The sequence below is a fragment of the Oryctolagus cuniculus genome, chromosome 6, assembly GCF_964237555.1.
Source record: "Oryctolagus cuniculus chromosome 6, mOryCun1.1, whole genome shotgun sequence".
In the NCBI taxonomy this organism is placed as follows: Eukaryota; Metazoa; Chordata; class Mammalia; order Lagomorpha; family Leporidae; genus Oryctolagus; species Oryctolagus cuniculus.
The window spans coordinates 111,616,876-111,644,344 of record NC_091437.1 but is presented as its reverse complement, the minus strand read 5'-3'; the positions used below and the strand labels follow the sequence as shown (position 1 = coordinate 111,644,344).

Below are 27,469 nucleotides of genomic sequence, written 5' to 3'. Positions count from 1 at the left end.
TACATTTTCTTTTTCTTCTTCAAAGCAACAAACATTTACATTGTTACAACATGTCCCTAAATCTGTAACCAAAGCCCCACTGAATTTAACCTTATGCTTTCCCAAAGGATTATAACTTAACATTTGCAACTGCTGCCTGTTAATTTTTTTTTAAGATTTATTTATTTATTTGAAAGAGTTATACAGAGAAACGAGGAGAGGCAGAGAGAGAGGTCTTCCATCCATTGGTTCACTCCTCCAGGTGGTCACAATGGCCGGAACTGCACCAATCCAAAGCCAGGAGCCAGGAGTTTCTTCTGGGTCTCCCACGTGGGTGTAGCAGCCCAAGGACTTGGGCCATCTTCTACTGCTTTCCCAGGCCATAATGGAGAGCTGAAATAGTAAGTGGAGCAGCCAGGACTCAAATGAGTGCCCATATGGATGCTGGCACTGCAGGCGGTAAATTTACTCGCTACACCACAGCGCTGGCCCTTCATTAATTTCTTACAATTTACTACTTCATAGTTCTCCATACTCAATTTACTTTCTTCACAGAAATTCAAGAGAAATAATTAGTCAAAGTATTTAACTTAATTTTCTTCTCATTCTAATTCTATTCAATTTTTGACTCTTGAGTACTTAAAATTCCTTCAACTTCCTTGCCTTCTATCTAGCTCTGCATCACAGCAATGCTCCAGTCACAGGAAAACACATGATCAGAGCCAATTTAACATACTATTTAAAAAGAATTTATTTTGGGGCAGTGCTGTGGCACGGTAGGTTAAGCTGCTGTCTACAAAGTCAGCATCCCATACTGGTGCCGGTTTGAGTTTTGTCCATTCTACTCTTGATCCAGCTCTCAGTTAATGCACCTGGGAAAGCAGAGAAAGAGGGCCCAAATCCTTGGGCCCCTACATCCACATGGGAGACCCAAATGAAGCTTCTGGCTCCTGGCTTTGGCTGGTTTGGCCCAGCCCTGGCTGTTCTGGCCATTTGGGGAGTGAATCAGGAAATGAGAGTCAGTCTCTCTCAGTCAGTCTGTATGTCTATCTCTCCCCCCTTCTCTGTAATTCTTTCAAATAAATAAATATATCTTTTTTAAAAATGTTTATTTGAAAGGCAGACAGAGCTAGATCTCCTATCTGGGCACTCTCTAAACGCTCAGGGCAACAAAAGATGGTCTAGGCCACAGCCAAGAGACAGGGATTTAATCCAGGCCTTTCACTTGGATAGCAAAAACTTAAGTGCTTGAGCCATCATCTGCTGCCTCACAGGGTGCACATTAGCAGGAAACCAGGATGAAGAGCACAGCTGGGACTCAAACCCAGGCATTCCAACATGCATATCAAGTGATGGCCTAACTACTATGCCAAATGCCCATCCCCAATTTACTTTTCTTACTAAAGTGCTTGCACCAGTTAAATGAAAAGTAGTTACAATTACATACTCAATATAAAACCAAACATCCATCCTTTCAAACAAAATGCTTTATATAAACTTTGAGCCAGCAAAAATTACAGCCTTCTTGGCTATACACATTGAACATTCATTCCTAAGAAAGTAATGAATAATTAATAAACTTTGCACAAAAGACTAGACATTGGAATAGCAGTAACTATGACATACCAAAAGTACAGACAAGTCCATAAGACCAAATATCAGGATATTTCTATTCTGTGCTGACAAGAGTATTGGTTTTACTCTTTTCCAAGTCAGAGGTTAGCAATTAAAAGAAAATCATATTCATTACAAACTTAAACATCTGGTAATGTTAGGAGTTAAAAGAAATACAAGAAATTTACAAAGTAAAACTCTTCGACATTTAGTAATGTTAGAATTTATAAGAAATTTGAGTTGAGTTCTGTCAACAACTAAGCTTTCACTGATAAACAGACTTCCAAAGTCCAACTGATGGTTCAATTATTTCCAATACGGTAAATAAAAGGGAACTAACAAATAATTGAAATTAGGAAACTGCCATTTGCCACAATCTGACTTGAATTTGGTTTTCAAGTTGTTTCCACAATTAACTTAAGCAGCAGCCTAACAGTAGTTAAGAACAAACTCTGCAGCCAGGCTGCCTGGGTTCAAAATCCTGCTCCACTTGACTACATCGGACTTCTGGTAAGCTTCTTTACAGCATAGACCTCAGTTTTTACATCCATGGAAATGATAATACAGAATGAGCTCCAAACTTTGGAACTGAGTATTGACTTGATGACACAAGTAGAAAGTACCACACCTGACCTCATATGACAGGCCAAAGTGAAAATGCAGGCACAGGGACAGGTGTTGTGTGCACCATTTATGCCAGCACTTGGGACACCCCCATCCTGTATTGGAGTGTCTGAGTTTGAGTCTTGCTTCCACTCTCATTCTGTTCTATAGAATGGAGACTGTACCATTCGACACTTGTGAATGTGAGACAACTAGATCTATAACTAAGTTCGTTGTAATTGCCTCTCTTAACACCTTCCAAGTGAGATTAATATTACATATAAGCACTTCATTAACTATAAAATGCTACATAAATACTAAATTATTAAGAATTTGAGAAAATACTAGTATTGAATAATATTAAATATAAGGGACAACAATTTTCAAAAATGAAAATTAAGTATTTATAGAAAGAATAGCCCTGCTGTATTTATGTGATTTTATTAGTTAATTCTTCTGAACACTTAGGTTATCCTTTTTTTTTTTTTAACTTTTTTACTTTTTAGGATGCTTATCCTATCTACCACACATCATATGTAATGAAAATGTTTATAAAAACCCACTACATACAACTCTGCATAGTATTAAGTCTTTGAAAATGAAGTATTTATTTCCCAAGCTATGTACCTAGAATACTCTTCCCCCCTCACCTATGCCCTCTTCTCTGGTCACCTATCAAATTTGGAGCTCACACTTTATAAAACACAAGCAGGTTGAGGAATGGGGGGGATGGTAAATCATTTGACCAACAGTCTTCTTAAAACAGCCAAACTTCTCACCTCCTACCCACCCTCTACCCTTGGGATTTGGTTGCTACCCTGACCACTTAACTGAAGTACCTCGGGTCTTCTTCCATAGACAACAGTCCTATTAATGGCTTAAAATTATTTCATTGAAAATACTGCATATTTCATAAAAACATAAATAGTAGCAAACCATCCATAATTGTACTTGCCTGTTTCATTTTTATACATTATTTTTCTCAAATATACGTTTTTTACAAAGGTGCAATCTTAGTATCATTTTATCTTCTACCACCCACTCCCATTACAGTATAAACTACCAATTACAAACTTGATGAACCTGCTGGCTAACATCAGAGCATAACATCATCATGCTCAAAGACGTGAAAAACCTAAGTTTGGCAATATTCTAAAAGGCCACAAGATGGTGATGTTGCTCTATAAAAAGAATCGTTTTCTTTTTTTTCTTTTTTTTTCTTTTTTTTTTTTTTTTGACAGGCAGAGTGGAGAGTGAGAGAGAGAGAGACAGAGAGAAAGAAAGGTCTTCCTTTGCCATTGGTTCACCCTCCAATGGCCGCTGCGGCCGGCGCACTGCAGCCAGCACAGCACGCTGATCCAAAGCCAGAAGCCAGGTGCTTCTCCTGGTCTCCCATGCGGGTGCAGGGCCCAAGGACCTGGGCCATCCTCCACTGCACTCCCTGGCCACAGCAGAGAGCTGGCCTGGAAGAGGGGCAACCGGGACAGAATCCGGTGCCCCAACCGGGACTAGAACCTGGTGTGCTGGCACCGCAAGGCGGAGGATTAGCCTATTGAGCCACGGCGCCGGCCAAAAGAATAGTTTTCATACATGAAAATACTTTATACCAACTACCTAAAAATCAAATAGCTGAACTCTACTGCAAGAAAGGAAATTTTAAAAATCCTATATTTTGTTTACTAGAAAAAAATCACTGAGGAAATAAAATATTCATCAAATTTAGCAGCAACTATTCCAAATTTTAATCTAAACAGCAATGCCTCTTAAAAACAAAACAAAAACATAAGACTTCAGCAGCATTACTATGTGTTAACACATTGTTCTTTCCTTCTCTGCCTGCTCCACAGTCCTCACATAATCCTAGTAAAAGCCTGAAATTATTTATCTTGCATTGGCAAACATATTATTCCCTCTTCTTGGTTGTTTTTATGTTTGGTTGGTTGGCTTTGGTTTTTTGGAGAGGCAGAAAGAGATTCATGGATAGAGAGAATTCCCATCCCTTAGTTCACTTCTTAAATGTCTGCAACAGGCAGGGTCCCAAGCAAAAAACTCAATGCAGGTTTCCCATGGGTGGCTGAAACCCAATCACTTGAACCATGACTACTGCCTCCAGGATCTACGTTAGCAGGAAGCTGGAGTCTGGCACTCGGCACTTCAAAATGGGACACAGACCTCTTATCCAGTGTCTTAACCTATAGGCCAAATGCCCACCCCTATTTTGTATAACTGCTCAGTCAAAATCCACCCCTATTTATCTTAGTTTTAAGATGAATCGGGGAGGGGGAGTGACATTGTGGCATAGAGAGCAAAGCCTCTGCCTGCAGCACTGGCATCCCATATGGGTGCTGGTTCGTGTCCCAACTGCTCCACCTCCGACCCAGCTCTCTGCTATGGCCTGGGAAAGCAGTGGAAGATGGCCCAAGTCCTTGGGACCCTGCACCTGCATGGGAGACCCGGAAGAAGCTCCTGGCTCCTCACTTCGGATCAGCTCAGGTCCAGCTGTTGCAGCCATCTGGAAAGTAAACAGAGGATGGAAGAACTAACTCCCCCCCACCCCAACCCGACCTCTGCCTCTCTGTAACTCTGCCTTTCAAATAAAATGAATAAATATTTTAAAAGGATTCTGCTTAAAGAAAAAGAAGGTGATTCCTAAGGGGCCAGCACTGTGGCATAGATACTAAGTTAAGCCTCCACCTACGGTGCCTACAATCCCCTATGGTCGCTGGTTCATGTCCCAGTTCCTCCTCTTCCGATCCAGCTCCCTGCTAGTGCACCTGAGAAACAGAAGATGGCCCAAGTGCTTGGAGACCCAGAAGAAGCTCCTGGCTCCTAGCTTCGGATCAGCTAAGCTCCAGGCATTTGCCATTTGGGGAATGAACCAGTGGAGGGAAAACCTTTCTGTCTCTCCCTCTCTCTGTAACTCTATCTTTCAAACAAATAAAATCATAAAATCTTTAAAGAAAAAAAAAATCACTCCTATTTTTCTGATAATAAAATCTAGTCACATCAACAAAGGATAGTCATACCTAAATGATATCAATATTGAGAATGAGGAGGCTTCTTTTCTAACGGGCTATAATTACTCAATTTTTTTTTATAATAGGCTCTGTTGTGTTTACAATGAGAAAATAACAAAACTTTTAAAGCAAAATATTCATGATTTTGGAAATTTTTCCCTAGTGAACATCTGCAAAAATCAGTTTCACACTGCCGTGCTACACAATGCCCCTTATAAAAATATAATTCAGGAGGGGCCAGTGCTATGGCACAGTGGGTTAACGCCCTAACCTGAAGAGCTGGCATCCCATATGGGCGCCAGTTCAGGTCCTGACTGCTCTACTTCCAATCCAGCTCCCTGCTATGGCCTGGGAAAGCAGTACAAGATGGCCCAAATCCTTGGGTCCCTGTACCCGTGTGGGAGAACCAGAGGAAGCTCCTGGTTCCTGGCTTCGGATCGGCACAGCTCCGGCAGTTGCGGCCAATTGGGGAGTGAACCATTGGATAGAAGACTTCTTTCTCTCTCTCTGTAGCTCTGACTTCCAAATAAATAAATAAATCTATAAAATAAAAATAAAATAAAATAAAATAAAAATAAACAAAAAAATATAAATCAGGGGCCAACGCTGTAGCACAGCAGGTTAAGGCTCTGTCCTGCAGCACCGGCATCCCATATGGCTACCAGTTCGAGTTCCGGCTGCTCCACTTCCAATCCAGCTTCTTGCTCATGTACCTGGGGATGCAGTGGAAGATGGCCCAAGTCCTTGGGCCCCTGCACCCCTGTGGGAAACCTGGAAGAAGCTCCTGGCTCCAGGCTTTGGATCAGCTCAGCTCCAGCCATTTGGGGAATGAACAAGTAGATGGAAGACCTCTCTCTGTCTCTACTTCTCCCTGTAACTCTGTCTTTGAAATAAATAAAATAACTCTTTAAATACTAAACATCAAAAATTAGGTTCCAAACTCACAGAGTGAACTTAAAGCAGCATATACAACGAGCTATGTAAATACAGTAGCCCCTCTCTATCCTTGAGGGATATCCAAATCCATGGTGCTCAAGTCTTTATATAAAATGATATAGTATGTCCACAACCTATACACACCTTCCCATATGAGTCATACGTTATAATGGATAAGTTATAATACTTAATATAATGTAAATGCTATGTAAACAGCTGTTACACTCCTTTGTTCAGGGAATACTAATAATAATAAAAAAGGTCCATGCTTGTTCAGTAGAGATGCAATTGTTTTTTAGTATTTTTGATCTGAGGTTGGTTGAATCTAGAGATTTGTAACTCATGTTTACAAAGAGCCAACTGAATCTTTTACATCTTATCAAGCCCCAAGAAACAGAGTCCCGAACCTTTGAAGCTGAAGCTGAAGCTAAGAGGTGATTATGAGGCTCAGGAACACAAAACTTCTTACTGTCAGGACGAAGCCAGGCCTGCTGACAAGCCCAGTACTCTTCTACACTGCAAGAATCACCAAGATAGCACAACCCAAAGTGACGTTTACCCTCAAACATTTCCCAACTGTTTCTAAATACCAGGATTTAAAGAGCCATGGAGATTTCCTGAATCTTCAATTTCAAAGTGACAATTTCTAGTTTAAGAAAAGCATATGAGGGTAATGAAATATAAAAACTGTTTTGAGCCGGCGCCGCGGCTCAACAGGCTAATCCTCCGCCTAGCGGTGCTGGCACACCGGGTTCTAGTCCCGGTAGGGGCGCCGGATTCTGTCCCGGTTGCCCCTCTTCCAGGCCAGCTCTCTGCTATGGCCCAGAGTGCAGTGGAGGATGGCGCAAGTGCTTGGGCCCTGCACCCCATGGGAGACCAGGAGAAGCACCTGGCTCCTGCCTTCGGATCAGCACAGTGCGCCGGCCGCAGCAGCCATTGGAGGGTGAACCAATGGCAAAGGAAGACCTTTCTCTCTGTCTCTCTCACTGTCCACTCTGCCTGTCAAAAAAAAAAAGAACCTGTTTTGAGGGGCTGGCGTTGTGGCATATGGGCACCAGTTCATGTCCCGTCTGCTTCTCTTCTGATTCGGCTCTCTGCTATGACCTGGGAAAGCTGCAAAAGATGGCCCAAGGGCTTGGGCCCCTGCACCCCTGTGGGAGACTCTCCCTATCGCTGTAACTCTACCTCTCAGATAAATAAATCTTTTGTTAAAAAAAGAGAGAGAGAGAGAGAGAGAAAGAGAATGAGAAGACAGAGAGAATACTGATCTTCCATCCTGCAGTCAGGGCTGAGCCAGGCAAACCAAGGAGCCTGGAACCCCATCCAGGTCTCCCATTTGTGTGGCAGTGGCCCAAACATTTGAGCTATATCATCTGCTGCCTCCTAAGAGGCAGCAGGAAGCTGGGAACAGAGGTGGAGCAGCCAGGACTCAATCTGGCAATGAGATATGGGATGTGGGTATCTCAAACAGTGGCTTAACCTGCTGTAACACAATGCCCACCCCTGGGTCTCAGTACTATTTTCTGTAAAATGAGAACACCAATCCTAAACTAATGTAGTTTGTGTATGTAGGGTGGTATTAACACAAGAAAACGGAAATTCTTTTTTAGATTTATGAATACAGAAGGTGCCCGTTAAGTGTCAACTTCCTAAATCCTGGCCTCACGCACAACCAACATTCATACCACACTATATTACCAGGAGGCACACAGACTCCAGTCATTTTCTCCCATGCTTCCACAACAATACAGAGCACAGTAGGTTAGGAAAGGCACAGTCACTCTGCAAAATGACATATAGAAAACCATCCATACCTACTGTAAGGAGACAAGCATTACACTTAAGCATTCCTTAAGAGGAAAACAGGATTGCCACATTTTTTGTTACATAGACACAATTTCAAGATATTTTAAAGACAGTCAAGAAACAGATACACAATGTTGATTCGCTATCTACAGACACTCTTCCTAAGAATGCTGTAAAGTATAAACTTTCAACAAATCTTCCTCATTCTCAAAGGAAAATAATAGAATCCAAAAAACATGGAAACTTGCTAAAATGAGATAACCAATTAAACAACTAGAACTCAACTCCTGGAATAATATAATCCTTCTCAAATTGAAAATACAGTAAAAATACAAGGATCCTTAACCCACAAATCCAAAACACAAAAACAATGTAAAAACTGAAAAATCCTTCATAATTCATTTGGTAGCAGAAACTGAATTGACCTGACTCATTTAGCAGCAAAATCTGACATGTTATATGGCTATTTGTTGTTCTTTTTGATCCACATTTACAAACATTTGAACAAAGTAGAGGTACCGCTACAGACTTCACAGGGTTTTATCTTACACAGAATACTCTGGAATGTATTATCTTTTAAAATTATAGAACACTCAGAGACAATCTAACACCAATGCATGATAAGGCATTAAAACCACATATTTGGCCTACTAGTTAAGATGCTGGTTAGGATGCCATTGCTCCATATAGGAAATATCTGCATTTAAATCTCAATTTTGAGTCTCAATCCAGCTTCCTTCTATGCACACCCCAGGAAGCAGCAGGTGATGAGTCAGATGGATGGGTCTCCACCACCCACTTGAGAGAGCAGGAGTTTCAGCTCCTGGCTTCAATCCAGCTCAGTCCTGGCCATTGCCAGAATTTTTAGAATGAAATAGCAGATAGGAGCATTTTCTCTCTCTCTTTCTCTCTCTCTCATTCAGTCTCTCCACTTCTCAAATGAAAAATAAGGAAAAACTAGTCCTAGTAAACACTTACTGACTACCAAGAACCAGTTTTAAATCGCACATAATTAGGTAGTATCAGCTTACTGTACATATTAATTTCCAGTTTACATATAAAATTAGGGCTTAAACTCAGGTTCACTTCACCACCATCACTCAGTCAATAACTGAGTTCCATATCTTAAATCTAAATTTGCTGTACTTTATTTAAGGCTTAACCTCTTAAGACAATAAAAGAAAAAGCTTAAATTAAAAAGAAAGTTTTAAAGCTAGCCATAATCACAAAAACGTTAACCTAGAAAGATGATGAAATTCTCAAATATAATGTACACTTTGCATTCTGAACATTTATATCTAAACATCAATATCACATGTAGTTCACAAGTCACAGAACAAAAGAGATGGTCTATTGTTTTTATCAGAAAAGAATCGGCTCATAAAGCCACAAAACAAACACAAAAATAGGCTCCTCAAACAGAAATGTCAAATAATCCTTTCCACTCAGATTCAGAATCATAGATTCGGCATCTTTTTTACCACAAAATGTACTAACATGGTAACCAATATTTATACCAACTATATCAACCATAATTTCACTTTTTCATTTTTTTTTTTTTAGTAATGGCCCACAATTTTTAAAGATCTGCTCTTCTTATGACAGATTTAATCAGATTTTGGGTTCCTATTGTTAACAAGCTGAGAAGGGTTCAACACAGGCTATCATCACACCACCCTAAGCAAATTAGAGATTAGTCTGAAGCTTTTTTTTTTTTTTTTTAACAGGCAGAGTGGACAGTGAGAGAGAGACAAGAGAGAAAGGTCTTCCTTTACCGTTGGTTCACCCCACAATGGCAGCTACAGGTGGAGCGCTGCAGCCGGCACACCGCGCCAATCCGAAGTCAGGAGCTAGGTGCTTCTCCTGGTTTCCTGTGCGGGTGCAGGGCCCAAGCACTTGGGCCATCCTCCACAGCAAAGAGCTGGACTGGAAGAGATTTAACCAGGACAGAATCCGGCGCCCCAACTGGGACTAGAACCCCGTGTGCCGGCGTCTCAGGCAGAGGATTAGCCTAGTGAGCCACGGCGCCAGCCTGAAGCTTTTTTTTTTTTTCATTCATTTAAAATTTAAACCTTTTCCCATGACTTTTTTCCCAAGTCAATGCCCTTACACTAAGCAGTGGCTTTCCCAAAAGAAAGCCAAATTACTTTCTACCCTGAAGACCAAATTTCAAATCTGAAATACTTTAGTCAAAATCTGTAATTGAGTGGCTTCTCTTGGCTAAATGAAAAGGAATCAAACTATCTGCTAATCATTTCTAATAACTCTTTTTCTTCTAAAAAGTTTTATTTTATTTATTTGAAAGGTCGAGTTATAGAGAGAGATCGATCTTCCCCCCACTGGTTCACTTCCCAAACGGCCACAACAGCCGGGCAGGCCCAAGCTGAAGCCAGGGCCAGGAGCTTCTTCTGAGACTCCCACATGGACTCGGGCTGTCTTCAGCTGCTTTCCCAGATGTGTCATCAGAGAACTCGCTCAGAAGTGGGACAGTCAGGACTCAAACCGGTGCCCATATGGGATCCAGGCACTTAAAGTGGTGGCTTAACTCACTATGCCATAGCACCAGTCCCTCTAATAACTCTTTCAGAGGCATTTTTCAAAAAGAAAACTCTTCATTTAAAGGAATTTCTTTTTCTGAGAATGGGGGAAGCTTTTGAACAAGGAAGCCTGACAGATGCCTGTGCAGGTCCATTTCTCCTGCCTGTTCCCTGCTGTAACTACTCTGTTACCAGTTTATCTCTCTCTCTCTCTCTTTTTTTTTTTTTCCTTAAGGGATGGTATTCTTTGTTATTTGTGTTTATATTTGAAAAGCAGAAACAGAGAAAGCAAGACAGCCAGGGATCTTCCATCTTCCATCTGCTGGTTCACTCCCTAAATGGCTGCAAAGGCCAGGGCTGGGCAGGCCAAAACTAAGAGCCAGGAACTCTATCCAGGTCACCCACATGGGTGACAGGAATGCAACTACTTCGGCCATGATCTGCTGCCTGCCAGGGTGTGCAATAGCAAGAAGTTGCATGGGAAGTGGAGATGGGACTGCATCTCAGGTACTCTGATATGGGATGCGGGTACCCTAAGTGGCAGCTGTTACAAACCACTTCACCACAACTTCTGCCCCTATGTTAGGTTTCTATGGTTTGTTTGAACCAAGTCTTTGGCAATTATTTTAAGCCTTTTTAAAACATCTGGCAGACTCAGATGTTAAGATTTCTTTGTATATATGTTATACATGTGTGCTTAAGGAATACCAGAGCTGGAAAACTGGTCTCTGATGGGGCACACTAAGACCCCAAATTACAGGTTCTAATAGCAGTTATTAATTTGTAAAAATCATCTGAGATATATGTTAAAAATGAGGATTCCTGAGTTCAACCCTCAGGGACCAAACCACAGGATATCCAAATATATATGTATGTAACAACTAGTCTTGTTGGCTATGATGTAGGTACTGCACTTTAACAAACACTAGTCTATACCAAACTTCATCTAGAGAAGGTTTTAACAATTTCTTCTTCCCAGGTAACACAGCCAAACCATCACCAGTTGATATAATGAGTCACTTCTCTCCTTTCCAGGTTCATCATTAATTATTCAGCATCTTATCTGGTTAATGTTTGTTTGTTTATTTTCATCTAGTTGAAAGGAAGAAACACAGAAAAGAGATCTTCCATCTACAGGTTTGCTACCTGAATGCCTACAAAGGCCAGCACTGGGCCAGGCTTAAAAGAGAAGTCTGGAATTCCATCCAGGTTTCTTATATGGATGGCAGGGGCCCAAGCACTTGACCCATGACCTGCTGCCTTCCAGGATGCATTAGCAGGAAGCTGTACCAGAAACAGAGCAGCCAAACTTGAACCAGTACTCTGAGATAGGATATGGGAATCCCAAGTGGCAGCTTAACCCACAGTGCCACAATACCCTTCCCAGGAACTTATTTGACTACTTATTTTAATTTCAACTTAGTAACAACGAATTAAGAGCAATGAAAGTGATTTAAGGGTTTATTTTGTTGCAACCACAATGCTTTCTGTTTTATAAACAGTATTTAAATTAATGCTTACAAAAATCCAGTAAGGCAGAAAGTATTTATATTTCACAAAAGAAAAAAACTGAGACACACCAGTATTAAAGGGCAATGATACAAGTCAGATCTGCTAAACTTTACTATGGCTCTGAGCCCATATGCCAAGGGTGCTCCACTAAAAACCTTAAGAGGAGAACTGAGCTGGTTTGTCTACTCCTAAGGTAAAGAATACCCTAATTTATAATGACTACATTCATTTAACTAATTCTCCTTCACATCTTAACTCAACATATACAAGGAATAGCATATCCTGGCAAGCTGAGGATAATATATGGCCACAGTATCTTATGCCAAGTAGGACTCAACAGTCGGCTTCCATTTAATCATAATTATGGGTATACTGAATAATTATCAAAAGGATTTGTTTCCCTTAAATAAAAAGCCATCGTACTCACATTTCTGTTACTACAGGGACATCTATTAACTGCTCAAGTCATACAGGGCAAGGTAAAGAGCCACCAAGTAACAATACAATTCTATCTATGCCTTCTTTGCACACTAGCCACTTCTATTTCCATAAATCTTATTTCTCAGTACATCCAATCACCAAATTCCTCTTCACAGCAGCCAAAGTACTTTTTGAGAAATCTGCAAAGACATTTGCACAAAGATGCAGGGGCCTATTTTTAAGTGTGAGCTACACATTAATAACATGAATTCTTTCTGTGAAATGTATTAAATCACTACTCAGAAGACATAATGTAATAAAAACTAAACATTCATTTTCTTCATTCCACAGTTAGCCATGACATTACTTAGTAGCTAAGTTGAACAAAAGGGGGGGAGAGGGGGAGATGTCACTAAGACAAAAATAAAGTGATAAAAATCAGTGAGAAAACCTCAGCCAGCAACCAATCAATCTACCAGTTCTAGGAAAGAAAAAGTATGTTACTACACATTTCTGCAAACCAGGGCTTCCACTCCAGACTCTAGAGGGGGACAGCATTCACTCCACTTTAATGAAGCCTCCCATGAGCGGCCTGTCAGTTTTTGTTTTTTTTTTTTCCAAGACTGCCAACAGAACATCTGTGAGGCACCAGCTACTCAAGGCTGATCAGGGCCAGACTGACTGGCCAAGAAAATCTGTTTCCCTAGGTCTCACAGCTAACCATAAGAGCTAAAGAGATGGACCTCCACCCACCTGTGGCTCATTCTCTGCCCCAAATGCTCTTTGAAACAATTCATGAGATTGGGCCACACTAATTCCAAGCAGCCTAGGTTCCTGAGTTCTGCACTTTTACAACCCACTGCCCTCAAGTAGAACAAGTCATTCCTGCCACATTATGGTAGCATACAAGGTCAACTCACAGAGGTTCAGAATTTCTCTTCAATTCTAACCAAAGACAGCACTGACTATTTTCACCTTTGCAGTAAGCCAAATGTACCATCTTCTGCACTTCAGACTCAACTTTCCCTCTGAAAGCCCAGACTTAACATCTAGATTCATGGACATCAGGATGTAGCCTAAGCCTCATCCTCCAAAACAGGCTTCTCTAGAAGCCCTGCCATGTGTAATACAGCTGGTGCCATACTTAAAATAAAATTAGTGGTACCCTGTTACAATGATGGCCCCAAGCACTTAGTCCCTTCCCCTTGTATCTTGGCTAGATCTGTGATTTGCTGTAAACAACAGAAGTGATGCTGCACTGGTTCCAAGTCATGCCTTAAGTGGTTTGCATGCTTCTGGTTTAGGTCCCAGGTAAGGCTGGAAACCTTACTGCAAAGGCCTCCAAGACCACATGAAGGGCTAAAGGGGGTGGGGGAGAAAGAGAGGTGGTACGTCCAGCGGCACTACCAGCTGGACGCAGCCATTAGAGATCACCAGCAAAACTAGCAGAACCACGCAACTGAGTCCAACCCTGGAAAGCAAAACTGTGAACAAATAAAATACTTCAAGTGAGTTAGTTTTAAGGGTGCTTGAACTAGCAATAGGTAACTGAAAAAATGTTCACCTGGTTCCTTGTGTTTTTGCACATTTTGTTCAAACTCCAAAGAAGGGATATGTTTATTCTCCCCCAAATTCATACAACCTCAGAAGATAAAAGTCTGTGTTCTTCTTGATACTGGGGGCTCTACTAAACCCCACATTCCAAAGAAGACAGCCTTTATGTTTGTCATCTCAAAATTGTACCTCCAGCACCTAGTACAATATCTGGCATGTAGGAAGCACACCAGTATGTATCATGAATGAATAGTAAGCTTAAGAAACATCAAAACTAAATCAACAAATGCTAGTCTTACAACTTAGAAAACACTGACATGAAACAATATTGACATTAAACTGACATAAAATACGTAATAGGTATTATGTCATACATATATATTTAATAAAAATATAATACATCCCCTCAAAAGCTTGCTTAAACAAATGAATTTGAAGTGTACATCAAGAAGAGGGTTTTAATGGTATATCTTTTTCTTTTAAATGTCAAAGCTTGGTACATAATGGTAAAAATCATGAAATACCATGATATATACCTTGGAAATCATAGTTTGATTTATATGCCCAAACATACTACCTTTCAAGGATGAGGGAATTATAAAAGGGGAATAAAATTCATCTGTAAAACAGCATAACTGGCTGGTGCCATGGCTCACTTGGCTAATCCTCCGCCTGCGGCGCCAGCACCCCAGGTTCTAGTCCCGGTTGGGGCACTGGATTCTGTCCCGGAGGCTCCTCTTCCAGTCCAGCTCTCTGCTGTGGCCCGGGAGTGCAGTGGAGGATGGCCCAGGTGCTTGGGCCCTGCACCCCATGGGAGACCAGGAGGAAGCACCTGGCACCTGGCTTCGGATCAGCACAGTGCACCAGCCATAATGGCCATTTGGGGGTGAGCCAACAGAAAGGAAGACCTTTCTCTCTCTCTCACTGTCTAACTCTGCCTGTCAAAAAAAATAAAATAAAATAAACCAGCATAATTAAAATCAACACATCGGGGCCAGCGCTGTGGCATAATGGATAAAGCCTCAGCCAGGTTCATGTCCCAGCTGCTCCATTTCCAATCCGGCTCTCTGCTATAGCCTGGGAAAGCAGTGGAAGATGGCCCAAGTCCTAGGGCCCCTGCACCCGCGCAGGAGACCTGGAAGAAGCTTCTGACTCTTGGCTTCAGATCAGCGCAGCTCTGCAGCTCTGGCCATGGCGGCCATCTGAGGGAGTGAACCAGCAGATGGAAGACCCCTCTCTCTCTCTCTCTCTCTCTCTCTCTCTCTGCCTCTCCTCTCTCTGTGTAACTCTCTTTTTTTTTGACAGAGGTAGACAGGGAGAGAGAGAGAGAGAGACAGAGAGAAAGGTCTTCCTTCCGTTGGTTCACCCCACAAATGGCCACTACAGGCGGAACTAAGCCAATCCGGAGCCAGGAGCCAGGTGCTTCCTCTTGGTCTCCCATGTGGGTGCAGGCACCCAAGCACTTGGGCCATCCTCCACTGCCCTCCCAGGCCACAGCAGAGAGCTGGACTGGAAGAGGAACAGCCGGGACTAGAACCCGGTGCCCATATGGTATGCCGGCACCTCAGGCAGAGGATTAGGCATGTGAGCCATGGCTCTGGCCTCTCTGACTTTCAAATAAATAAATCTTTAAAAATAAAGCACATCTTCAAAATGAAATTAATACTTATATTGTACCCCTATACTTTTTAGGCAAAAAAAAATCAACTTTTACTTTATTTTTGGAAGGAGGCTGTTTTGTGAGGCAATTCTTATAAATTTCAAAATCAACAGCAACTCTAGCCAGGTTTTCATTGAAACACAAATGGCGTTTGAAATTAAGCAGTTCAAAAGTTTAACACATTTCAAAGAAATAAATCCAAAATTTTCACATATAGCCTTCAACTAACATCCCATCACAGATGAAGAGTCAGAAGCTTAGTGGGAAAAGAATATTGACCTAGGAACAAAAACATACATTTTAGTTCTAGTTCTAATTTTTGCCTCAAACTAGTCATATTCCCTGGAAACTTAACTTCTTTTTAACTTATGTTGAGCCTCAGTGTATTCATCTAAAAATCAATGATGATCTCCGGACATACCTAGTTCTCAACTGCCATGAGAATCAAATGATAGAGTATATGAAGCCATTATAAAATATATACAGCCATTATGAAAATACATAAAATGTGGCCAGCGCCGCGGCTCACTAGGCTAATCCTCCGCCTTGCGGCGCCAGCACACCGGGTTCTAGTCCCGGTCGGGGCACCAGATTCTTTCCCGATTGCCCCTCTTCCAGGCCAGCTCTCTGCTGTGGCCCAGGAAGGCAGTGGAGGATGGCCCAGGTGCTTGGGCCCTGCACCCCATGGGAGACCAGGAGAAGCACCTGGCTCCTGCCATCGGATCAGCGGGGTGCGCCGGCCGCAGCGCGCCAGCCGTGGCGGCCATTGGAGGGTGAACCAACGGCAAAAGGAAGACCTTTCTCTCTGTCTCTCTCTCTCACTGTCCACTCTGCCTGTCAAAAAAAAAAAAAAATACATAAAATGCTATGCTAATGAAGGAAATAGTCTCTTAATGCCAGCAAAGAGTGAAATTCAGCTGTGAATGTGTTTCTGTCAGACAAGTTTTTCTTCATTAAACATTAGTAACTAGTTCTTTGGACACTAGTACAAGGTTAATTTATCAGGTTTTCCACTGCTAATTATCACATAATATTTTTCTGCAGAGTTAAACAGACCAGTCTTCCCAATAACTAGGGAATCAAAGTTTCCAGAACTATAACAGACAACAAACAATAACATGCCGTGGTTTCCTACCAGAGAGACAAAACAGTTACAAAAATGTCAACTGTTCACTTATCAAAATGTGCTTTAACCATAATAGTAAGAGACAGCTACTTAATCCTTTTTTAAAAATTACTGAATAGGAATTCTCATTTCATTTGTTCTGTAAAGTTTCCATTTTCAATTGCTTCGGGCTTCCTGAATGATTGAAAGGAGTATTCATAAGTAAGGCATATAGGAACAGAAAGATTAGAAAGTCCTTAAAGTTTATTTCATTTACATCACCTCCCTCTCCCTTCCCAAGCTGAGAGATATCAGGACAATAGTTATCAAGATGATCAGTGTGCTAATGCTACCTGCTCTCCCTCCACCAATTCATTCCTCAGACCTACCAGCTTTCAGGCAAAGAGAAAACAAGCGTACAGATATTACAATGAAAATCTAAGACTAAAGAATCTAAAAATGTTCAGAGCTGGAAGGGTCATTTCCTGGGATCAATTAGTCCTTACTGATGAGGTCACTTAAAGCAGTAAGTATTTCCAAGTAATGGTAAATTTGCTGTACTATCTGAATACAAGAAAGAAAACCATCTTTGTCACCCCACTCCTGATTCCACTTCACCCACCAGCAACTCTAAGGCAAATCATTTATACTCTTGGCTACTTTGTTCTATAAAATAACAAGAGACAGTATAAAATCTCTGCAAACTGTCAACCACAACACAAGCATAACACTATGTCTCTAGGTTTATACACAGTTTATCTCTACAGTAGGTCTTCTTTTCAGTGAATGGAAGAATCTGAAGCTTCTGCTATTTTAAAAAGCTCCCAGAAGCCCCCAGCCCAACTGACTGGCCAAGGGGGTTTCATGAATGAGCTTCAGGTGGTCCATGGACTCCCCTAAAATTATATCCATAAGGCATACAAGAGTACTTCAAAAATAAAATTAAAAATAATGTGAAGTAGGTGCTTGGCCTACTACTTAAGCCATCAGTTAGGACACCCACATCCCATATCACAGTGCCTGGGTTCAAGTCCCAGCTCCACTCTGATTTCAGTTCTGTTAATGCCTCTGGGAGGCAGCAGGTGATGGCTCAAGTGGCTGGGTCCCTACCACCTCCATAGGGGACCTGGATTAAATTCCTGACTCCCAGTTTCCACCTGGCCCAGCCTGCAGCTGCAAACATTGGGGAAATGAACCAGCAACTGAGAGCGGTGTCTCTCAAAAGAAATTAAAAATAAATGCACATTTTCCAAACTCTTTGAAGAGTCCTCACTGTGCCTCTGGAAGTCTTCCAGGCTAGCAGCTTTTTTAGTTAGGATTAATAAACAGCAAAAAGTTGTAAAGTAACTCACAAACACTGAGGGTCAAGTCTACAAGGATCTTGCTCAAAATGGTCCTATTCCTCCAATCTACCTGGATCCCTCTCAAATTCTGGCTATTCTATTTCCTTTTTCCTTTCCAATCCTATTACCAAAACAGCTTAGAGCCTCCCCACCTACAATTAAGACAATCAGGAAGTGTTCCTACTTCCAGGATCTCTAGTCCTCCACTCATACAAGCTGCTACCAGATTAAGCCTCTTAAAACAATAGTCTAAAATTGTTTCACTCCCAACTTAAAAATTATCTTCGGAGCCCTCAATGCTTAGGAAATTCAAGGTCATTAGCATGGCATTAAAAACAATCCACAACTAGTCCCAAGCCTTTACCAAAGCTTTATCACCCTTTATCCTAGTACAAAAACTCTGTGTTCCATTTAACCATAATTACGTGCCTCTTCCCAGATGTATGAACTTGGTGCCCTCTCAGATTCTTCTCTTTGCTTGGATTATCTTTCCCTGTCTATCCAATGTCAGTCATTCTTCAAAACTAAGATTTAGAAAGCCAGAAGTTCTCCTAACTAACTGCACCTTTCCAGAGGATCGCAACTCTACCACTTCTGAATTTAAATTCTGGTTGGATTTTTGTATCATTATGAAACTTTACTATATATTAAAAGACAAACGGGGCATTTGTGTGTATTATTCGCAGGACTGGGGACAGAAATTGTTAATTATTCTTTGTATTCCCCAAAATACCTCATGCAGTAGATGCTAAATAACTGTGCAAGGAAGGAAAAGAAATGTCAATCGTCCTGGGGTAAACAGCAAAGATTACAATCTCTTTGAAGGCAGAGACCTTATCTATGACATCCTCTATCATGTTAGTCTTCCAAAAAACAAGCATTGTAAGGACTGCTTTTCAAAACGATGGTGTTGTGGGTCTTACAAGCAGTTCTTCACTTTATGGGAAAAACACTTTGAAATGTTTGTAAGCTATGTTCCAAAGAACTATTCCACACATTTCACACTTTTCAGTTCAAGTAGCTCCCAACTCTTGGCCACTAACATCTTCAACTTAAAAATATTAACTATTTATGAAAAATAATAATTTCCAGTAACACAATATACTGCTTTATGGCTAAAAACAAGTCACATAAATAAAAGAATGCCTTTATTTTTTAAAACCTGATTTTTTGCTTGCATAATACACAGACTTGATGAGACAGGTAAAAATGGATTTAAACATAAGCATGAACTCTTGTAGAAACCTGCAGACAGCTATAAACCAGGTGTTTCAGGTAAAAATATTAAAGAGGAGAGGGGGAAGAAAGATAACTTCGGACATTAGCTTTTGCTACTATGACCATTAGCATCTTAAAGCAAAAACTCCAATCTTTATGCATATGAGCCTACACACAAAAAAGATTAAAATCTTTCCAAATAAAAAAAGGAAAACTAAAGCAAGCCCTTACAAAATATTCTGTCTTTAAGGAGTAAAAACATCAAATTTATACATAGATAACTACTGTTTTTTTGGTGTGTGTTTTTTGTTTTTGCTTTTTGGAAACGAAGCTCTCACGTAATTACCGGAGCAAAAGAAAGTCAACTCCACATCCACGGAGTAAAGAAAAGCTCTGCACAGTCCTTGTGCATATGAGGCTGGCAATTTAAATGTTGTAAAAGCAATGGACAAAGTATCAATTTAAATTTACCACCACCACTACCACCCCTCAAAAAAAAAAAAAAAGATTAAAGAAGGGGATTGAAGTCACACGTGAGGCTGGGACTGGCAAAATCTGCAAGGTCACTGAGATCTACCAGGTCACAAAAGGTAGAGGTGGGGGTTGTGTTGGGGGGGGGGGTGGCTGCGGAATCAGTGGAAAAGCCAGATTTAAAAAAAAAAAAAAAAGCACGTCAGAAAGAGACGTTCTGAGACTGGAGTCCTTGGTTTGGGACGGCGGAAGGGGGTGAAAGTCAGGGCACGGGCAGGGAGTCCGTGCTTTGAGGGAGGTGTGAGGCAGAAACGTAGAAGCAGCAGACGAGAAGGCGAAGGGAACGGGGAACTGCGGCTGCAGAGTCACGGAAACACTTCGCCCCGCTCCAGGATCATTCGCCCAGGCCTGTGCCAGGGCCAACTCCGGGCAAGACCCGTGACCCAAGCCCAGAAAACTCCAGGCCCCCCGGGCTGGAGAAGGCAGACACGGCGGCGCGAACTGTCCCCCGACGGCCCCGAGAGAGAGAGAGAGAGAGAGAGAGAGAGAGTCCCGCCCGGGGGCGGTCGGCGCCGGACTCCCCACACCGCGGCCGAGGCTCCGGGCCCGCGCCCCGCGCCCCCCGCCCCGGCGTCCTTACCCTGCGCGAAGCTGCCGGCGCCCGGCAGCGGACGGCCACAGCTGCGGCGCCTCCTCCCGCGGCGGGCGCCCTCAACCTTCCGCGCCTAAGATCGCCATCTCGCAGCAGGCGCGGCGGCGGCGGCGGCAGCGGCAGCGGCAGCCACCCAGGCGTCGGCCCCGGCAGCCCAGGCCGCCTGCAGCCACTCGAAACCCGCACGCCGCGTTTGCCGACACCCGACCCTCCCCCCACCCCCACCCCGGCCACGCGCCACCCCCGAGTCGACCCCACACCTCCCTTCCTCGGGAGCACGCCGCGTGCCCGCGTCACCGGCGCCGCGCCCAGAGCGCGCGCCCCCTCCACCCGCCCGGGCACCGCGCTACGCAGCGGCCACCTAAAGACTCCAACTCCGGAGCCGGAATCCGGCGGATTTGCGAGCATGCGCAGCAAGGGCACCCCCGCCGCCTTTAGAAGGGCCACTCCTCCGGGTCTTCTGAGCGATCGACTCGTGTGGGGGGGCGGGGGCGGGCCAGCCAATAGGGGAAGGGGGCGTGGCCTGGACCTGTGAAAGGGGTGGGGCTTCCGCAGAGGTTTGGGAAGAGGCTTTAAGCCAGTGCTAGGTACTGCTGACTTGACTTTCCGGTACTCGGCCCAACCTGCGCGTGACCTCAAGCAGGCTCCTTAGGGCACTGGCGTCCTTTTTTACGAACGCCTTACAGCGAAAGCAGGCTGTTAATAAAGTCTGCTTGACCTAGCTGAGTGCTTGACTTAGAGCCCGTTGCCAAAGTACATGCATTTAGAAGATAGACATACCAGAAGACTTGCAATTTCTGTATATTGGTAATCAAAACGTTCACAACCCACCCCTGCCCACGTCAGCCCAGTGATAAAGCTAATACATGTTGAACAAGAGTATGTGTCAGCGCAATTAGTCCCCATAACAGTCTCATCAGGTAGCGTCTATTATTTCCATCATTCACGCCGAGTCAGCCTGTTTAGGGAAGTGCCCGTGTATTGCTTTTAGAAGGCCGAGCAAATACAAGTGAGTAAGGGCCACATTACTCATGCATGAATTTCTCGAGTGTTTGCCCAAACACCTCACCTACCCCAACAAATTACCTACGTCCACACTCTCAGAGGCTTGGTGTCCCTGCTACTCTCCCAAGCGAACCTGCGCTCTGCTCCCTCTCGGGACCCTTCCTGGCACTTCTCTAACCTCACCTGTTAGCATAACCATGTTTTAAGACTTTTCTCACCTAAACTTTCCATTGACTTTAAAACTCCCTTCCTGCTCTCTCTTCTTTTGTCACAACAGAGCTTTTCGTAGAGTGGCAGTGTCATTGTTGATGCCACTCCACGAATATTTGTGGGATCCAATAAATACCTCCTGGTGGGACACATGCACATTTCCTTCCACTCCGGGGCAGGAGTGCTGACCTCTGCCTTCACACCTGAATTTGGTCCCCATTGAATCCCCGAAGATCATTCTGAATGCCCGTCTGAGCTCGTCGCTCACCCCGCTGCTTCATTCTTTGGCTCTTCCTAGCTTTCCTGAGGAAGGTTACCGCGATAGTCAAGCCCCTTTTCATGCTCATATACTCTGTTCCTCCTCTTAGGAAAAACTCCTTCCGCTTCCCTGAATGTACTCACTCATCTCTGTGCTTTAACCACGATGTCCTCTGATTTGCCCTCTTCGTTTTGCGTAACAGTCCCTTTAAATAGATGTCACCACGAATTTGCAACTCACCGCCCCCCCCCCCACCCGCCAACCCACCCAGCAATTCCCTAAGAATTCCCAGCAAGATCTGCCCTCCTCCAGAGTGCATGCTGGCTTCCTTCTGCTTCCTGCTCTTCTCTGTCTCACGTTCAGCTCCCCCAGTTGCTCAGTTTCCCACTCAGCTTGTTTCTGTACAGAAGCGCCTAGAGTTCATCTAGCCCACTAAATTGATACCCAGTAGTGAACCATTTTTCTTTCATTATGGAATGTTCCTTTGGTTTCCAATGCACACTGTTATATATATATATATATATATATATATATATGTTTTCCCAAGTCATTATCTATGTCCTTATTTGTTGTCATAGGTTACTTCTTACAAAGTGATTGAAAATATGAACAAGTTTAGTCCTTTTGTAACTAATTGACAAGTTGACTTCTAGGAAGAGCATGTGTCCAAATGTCACATTACCTGTGATCAAAACAGCTCTGCCAACCTAACTTTCAGGACCCGGGGCACTTTTACCTTTGTGGGCCTCTTCCTCCATGAAATAATATTGTAAATTATATTAATATTACAAGTTGTGCTTCCGCACTGCTTTGGTATAAAGACAATTATATTACTATTACACATTAACATATTTTCTTTGACCTAAACGTTTATATTTTTTTATCTCCTAGTTTTAATAGAAATTAGAATTTTTTTATGGGCTGTGCAAGTATTGTGAGCCTGTGGCACTGTGCCTGCTAGGCTTAATGGATAAGCCAACCCTGTTGTCGCCTACAAACTATGAGATTAGCCCAAGTTACTTAATCTGATTATACCTCAGCTAGAAAATTGATATAATACTGCCACATGATATTGTAAAAAAAAAAAAAGAGGCTTGCTATAAGTAAAATACTTGAGTTACATAACATATATTGAAGATACATTAATCAATAAATTACTATTGTTATAATTGTTGACATCAGTTTTCCCACAGAACCATAAATGTGCTTCCTCATTGTGCCCAAGTCATTATGGTATATTTTCAAATGTGTAAACAATATTGGTCAGTTAGCTGCCCATTTTCTTATCAGAAGATTCACAAAATGGCACATTATAAAAATGTAGACATTGACCATAGGTGAAACTGTAGGTCTTCTCCGCTTTTGTTTTCTGTTTTATTTCACATATCTTTTCCCATCCTGAGATCATAATTTATCTGCCTTTACTTTTGCCCTACTTGTTTGACAATTCCCTTTTTTCAATAAATAATTTAATTATTTAGGATTTATTTTGGACTGTTGTTCTATCTTTTCTCTTCATAGCTCGTGGTATTGTATTTCCCAGCCAACTTATTAAAGAATCTTTCTGTATCTGTAGTTGCTATAAAATATCTCCATAAATGTGTTGCTATTCTCCTCCTCACAAAGTGGGACCTAATTCTCTCCCTAGAGGGTGTGGGCTATAGTTAGAGATTTGCCTCTAACAGACAGAATGTGGCAGAAGTGTCAGTGTGTCACTTCCAAGACAAGCCGGAAATAAGTCTTTGTGGATCCTCCCGATTCTCAGATCATTAGCAGCTGAGATGTGGCAAGGACACGTCAAGCAGCCCTGTGCAGAGGCCCACACAGCACGGAACTGAGACATCCTGCCAACAACCAGCAGGATTTGAGGCCTCCTGCCAATCACCATACGATTGACACATCTAACAGATCCTTCAGTCCAGGCCAACCCTTCAGATAATTGCATCTGACTGCAGCCTCATCAGACACCTTGAACGAGAACCACTCAGCTAAATCACTCACACTCCTGACTCGCGGTGACTGTAAGATAATAAATCTTTTTTAAGTCATTACATTTTGCAGATTATTTTTTAAAGATTTATTTATTTGAAAGGCAGTTACAGAGAGAGGAGAGGCAGAGAGAGAGAGAGAGAGAGAGGTCTTCCATCCGATGGTTCACTCCCCAATTGGCTGCAACCAAGAGCTTCTTCCGGGTCTCCCATGAGGGTGCAGGGGCCCAAGGACTTGGGCTATCTTCTACTGCTTTCCTAGGCCACAGCAGAGAGCTGGATAGGAAGTGGAGCAGCCGGGTCTCGAACCAGTGGCCATATGGGATGCCAGCACTGCAGGCCAGGGCGTTAACCCACTGCGTCACAGCAACAACCCTGGAGATTATTTTTTTAACAGTGTAGCAGTAGATCACAAACATACTAATCCAGTGGTTCTTACTGGGGCAATTTTGCATCCCAGGGGAATTTGGCAATGTCTTGAGATATTTTTTATTGGGAGCAGAGGGATGGAGCGTCCACTTGCATCTAGTGAGTAGAGACCAAGGATGGTGCCAAGCATCCTGCAATGTGCTGACAATCCCACTCAAGCAACAAAGAACTATCAGAGCCAAATGGCTTTAGTGCTAGAGAAGCACTGCACCCACTTGTCTATGTTCTTCAGCTCCTTAAACGTTTCCTCTTTCACTTGCACTAGTTGAAGAGGTGGAGTTGGGTTTGTTTCCTATCCATTATTAATTTGGTTGTTGTGTCACCTGTTTCTTAACCCACCATAGTATTCTTTTGCTACTCCCTGGTTGGTCAAAGCTTGAAACTCGTTGACAGCTGTGCCTATCCTGACAAATGCTACTCCCCCGGGGACCCCTGTGAAGGCCATGAAAACAACATGAGATAGGCCTGTCCTCCCTTGATGGTCTTCTCCTACTTAGCTTCCTAAAAGTACCAGATACAGTTATCAAGTATGTTAGATTTAGGATTTGGGAGTAACTTAAAGAATTACATCTTAGGAAGGGTATGTATGGATTTCAAAATTTTCTTGCATGAAGGTAAATTTATCTTTTAATTTCATTTTTCATCAATTTTTAAAAGTACTTTCATATGAAGATAATTTCTCAATAAAACCATTTCTTTCCCAAACGGAACTTTGATGTCAAATGTTAAAAATTTTTTTCTTCCACTAAATAAGTATCTATGTGTAGGCCATTTATTCAGTTCCTTTCATATGTCTTTTTTGTTTTTTCATCCACTAATATCACATTCTAAATTACATATCTGTAGTATATATTGAATACCTGTAAGCAAGACTGACCTACCAAATGTTTAACACCTGGTAAAGCACAAGCATGAACCAATCAGAACAAATGGGCCGACAATCAAAGCAGACCTCAGGATACATAATGTTCTGAGTATAGACTCTTGTATTACTATTCCTTTTCAAAATATTCTTGATTATTCTCACATTATTATTATCAGTTATATGAGGCATTTTTAAAATTATTTGCTAATTTGTTTGAGATATGGAGACAAACAGACATAAAGAAAGAAAAGCAGCGAGCTCCCATCCACTAGGTTCGCTTCCCAAATATCCCCAATAATTGGGACTGGGCCAGACCAAAGTCAGGAGTCAGGAATTCAACCTGGGTCTCCCATGTGGGTGTCAGGAACCTAATCACTTGTGCCATTACCTGCTGCCTCCGAGGGTATACGTAAAGAGGAATCTAGAATCAAGAGCCAAAAGTAGAACCCAGATGTTTCAATAGGGAATGTAGGCATCCTAACCCACACTTTATACACTTGACAAAATTCCTGCCCTGATATTTTTGACTAATTTTTAAAGAACTCATTAGGACTGTGGTTGGAATTGCACTAAACCTATAGATTCATTTGGGTAAAATGATATTTTACAGCGTTTGGCTCTTTCCACTCTGTCACTTTCCCTCCCTTCTTCATTATCCTGATTCCTGAAAAAGGCAAATAATGTATAAACAGTGACAGGATGTTCAAAGATTATTGTACAAGTATGTTTCCTTTGCATAGGTCTAGATACAATTACTGTCCTAGTCTCAGCTTTCTCCATTCCTCTTTCCTCTCTTTTCCTTCAACACAACATCCTTGGGTTCTGGGTGGCAGGAAAAACATCATGGCTGGGGACTGTTGTCAAGACAGAGGCCCCTAATAATAAAGTGTGACTTTGCTCTTCTTTGTCATCATTTCCTCTGTGTATGCTTCTCAGGGAAGCTGCAGGAAGGGGGAGGGGCCTGGAGCACAGCTGGATTCAGGTGCTTTTAGGTCCTGTTATGTCACTTTAATTTCATTATCATTTCCAAGAGTTTCTTCACTAAAAATCAGACATCTAGTCATATTTCTTCAACACCATGTTAGAGTTTCCTGTAACATGGCAAAAAAAACTATATTATATAATATCAAATCCATACTGGTACAACATTTGATTTTTTTTCAACATATCTTTCAAAATGATTTGTGATTTCCTCCTTTTGATTCATTGGCAACTTTCTGCATAGTGATTTGTCTTTTGTTCCTGGATTAGTCTTTTCTTGTTTGTGGTGGCTTCTATATTAAACACACTATGGAAAGCACTTGACAATTAGGAATTCTCTTTTTAGAGGCCTCAGAGTACTTGTAATGATTACAATCCTTGTGTGAGATTAATTTTTGACCAATAATACCAACACTCGACAACAGCGGAGCAGAGTGGCGATGAGTTCTCTACCTAAGAATGTTTGTTTAATGATGATCTGGAAGAAGACTTGCCTTCACTCACGTGGGGGGTGATGGTCTGGCAGTATCAGACAACATGAGGTACAGATAAAGAATGGTACAAAAACAGGTTTGACAGAAACAAGCAGTAATCAAAAACCACGAACTAGCTGAAGGCACTGCGGCGCGGGGCGTTCAGTTGCTATTGGGATGACAGCATTCCATACCAGAGTGTTCGGCTACCAGACTTCCAATCCAGCTTGCTGCTAATGCATCTGGAACGGTAGTGGATGATGGCCCAAGGCCTTGAGTTCCTGGCACCCATATGGGAGACCCGGCTGGAATTCCTGGCTCCTGGCTGCTGGCTTTGGCCTAGCCCAACTGCTGACTATTATGGACATGTAGGGATTAAGTCAACAGATGGAAGATTCCTCTAGACCCCCTTGATGTTCTGCCCTTCAAATAAAAAGATGGAAGTCAGATGGAAGTAACAGAAATGCCGTCACTATACAAGCAGAGCTAAGTTTAGCTACAAATAGGGAAGGGTAAAGTGGGGGCAACAGATACTTGCTGGTGAGAGATCATAGGTGTGGGGAGCAACCCGGACTAGACTAAGTTACTGGAATTAAGACTTATTCTATGCATCTGCTCTCCCACAATATGGCGCTGAGAAGGGAGAAACAGCTTCTACACAGCTGCCTCCAGTTCAACCAATAAACTGTAGGACCTGCTCCTGATTGGAGGAGAGCAGCGTACTCGGCGTGTGGGTAGCAGAGTTGGGATTGGTGGAAGAGGACTATAAAGGAGGAGAGAGACAACATGCACAAGGAACATCTATCTGAAGGAACACCTGTGCAGCCCCCGA

General features: G+C 42.5%; 1 protein-coding gene across 7 annotated transcripts in view; it reads right to left on the bottom strand.

Annotated features, from left to right (window-relative positions):
- Nucleotides 1–20,794, bottom strand: part of WWP1 (WW domain containing E3 ubiquitin protein ligase 1) — a 135,401-nt gene extending 114,607 nt beyond the window's left edge. For 3 of the 7 annotated variants that reach the window (XM_051844600.2, XM_070075277.1, XM_070075276.1), the window contains exon 1: nt 20,416–20,637. The gene's annotated coding sequence lies outside the window, so the exon portion shown is untranslated. Of the gene's footprint in view, nt 1–20,415 lie in introns of all 7 variants that reach the window. The other 4 variants (XM_051844599.2, XM_051844598.2, XM_051844597.2 and 1 more) reach the window with 3 other exon arrangements.
- Between the last annotated feature and the right edge of the window lie 6,675 nt (nt 20,795–27,469).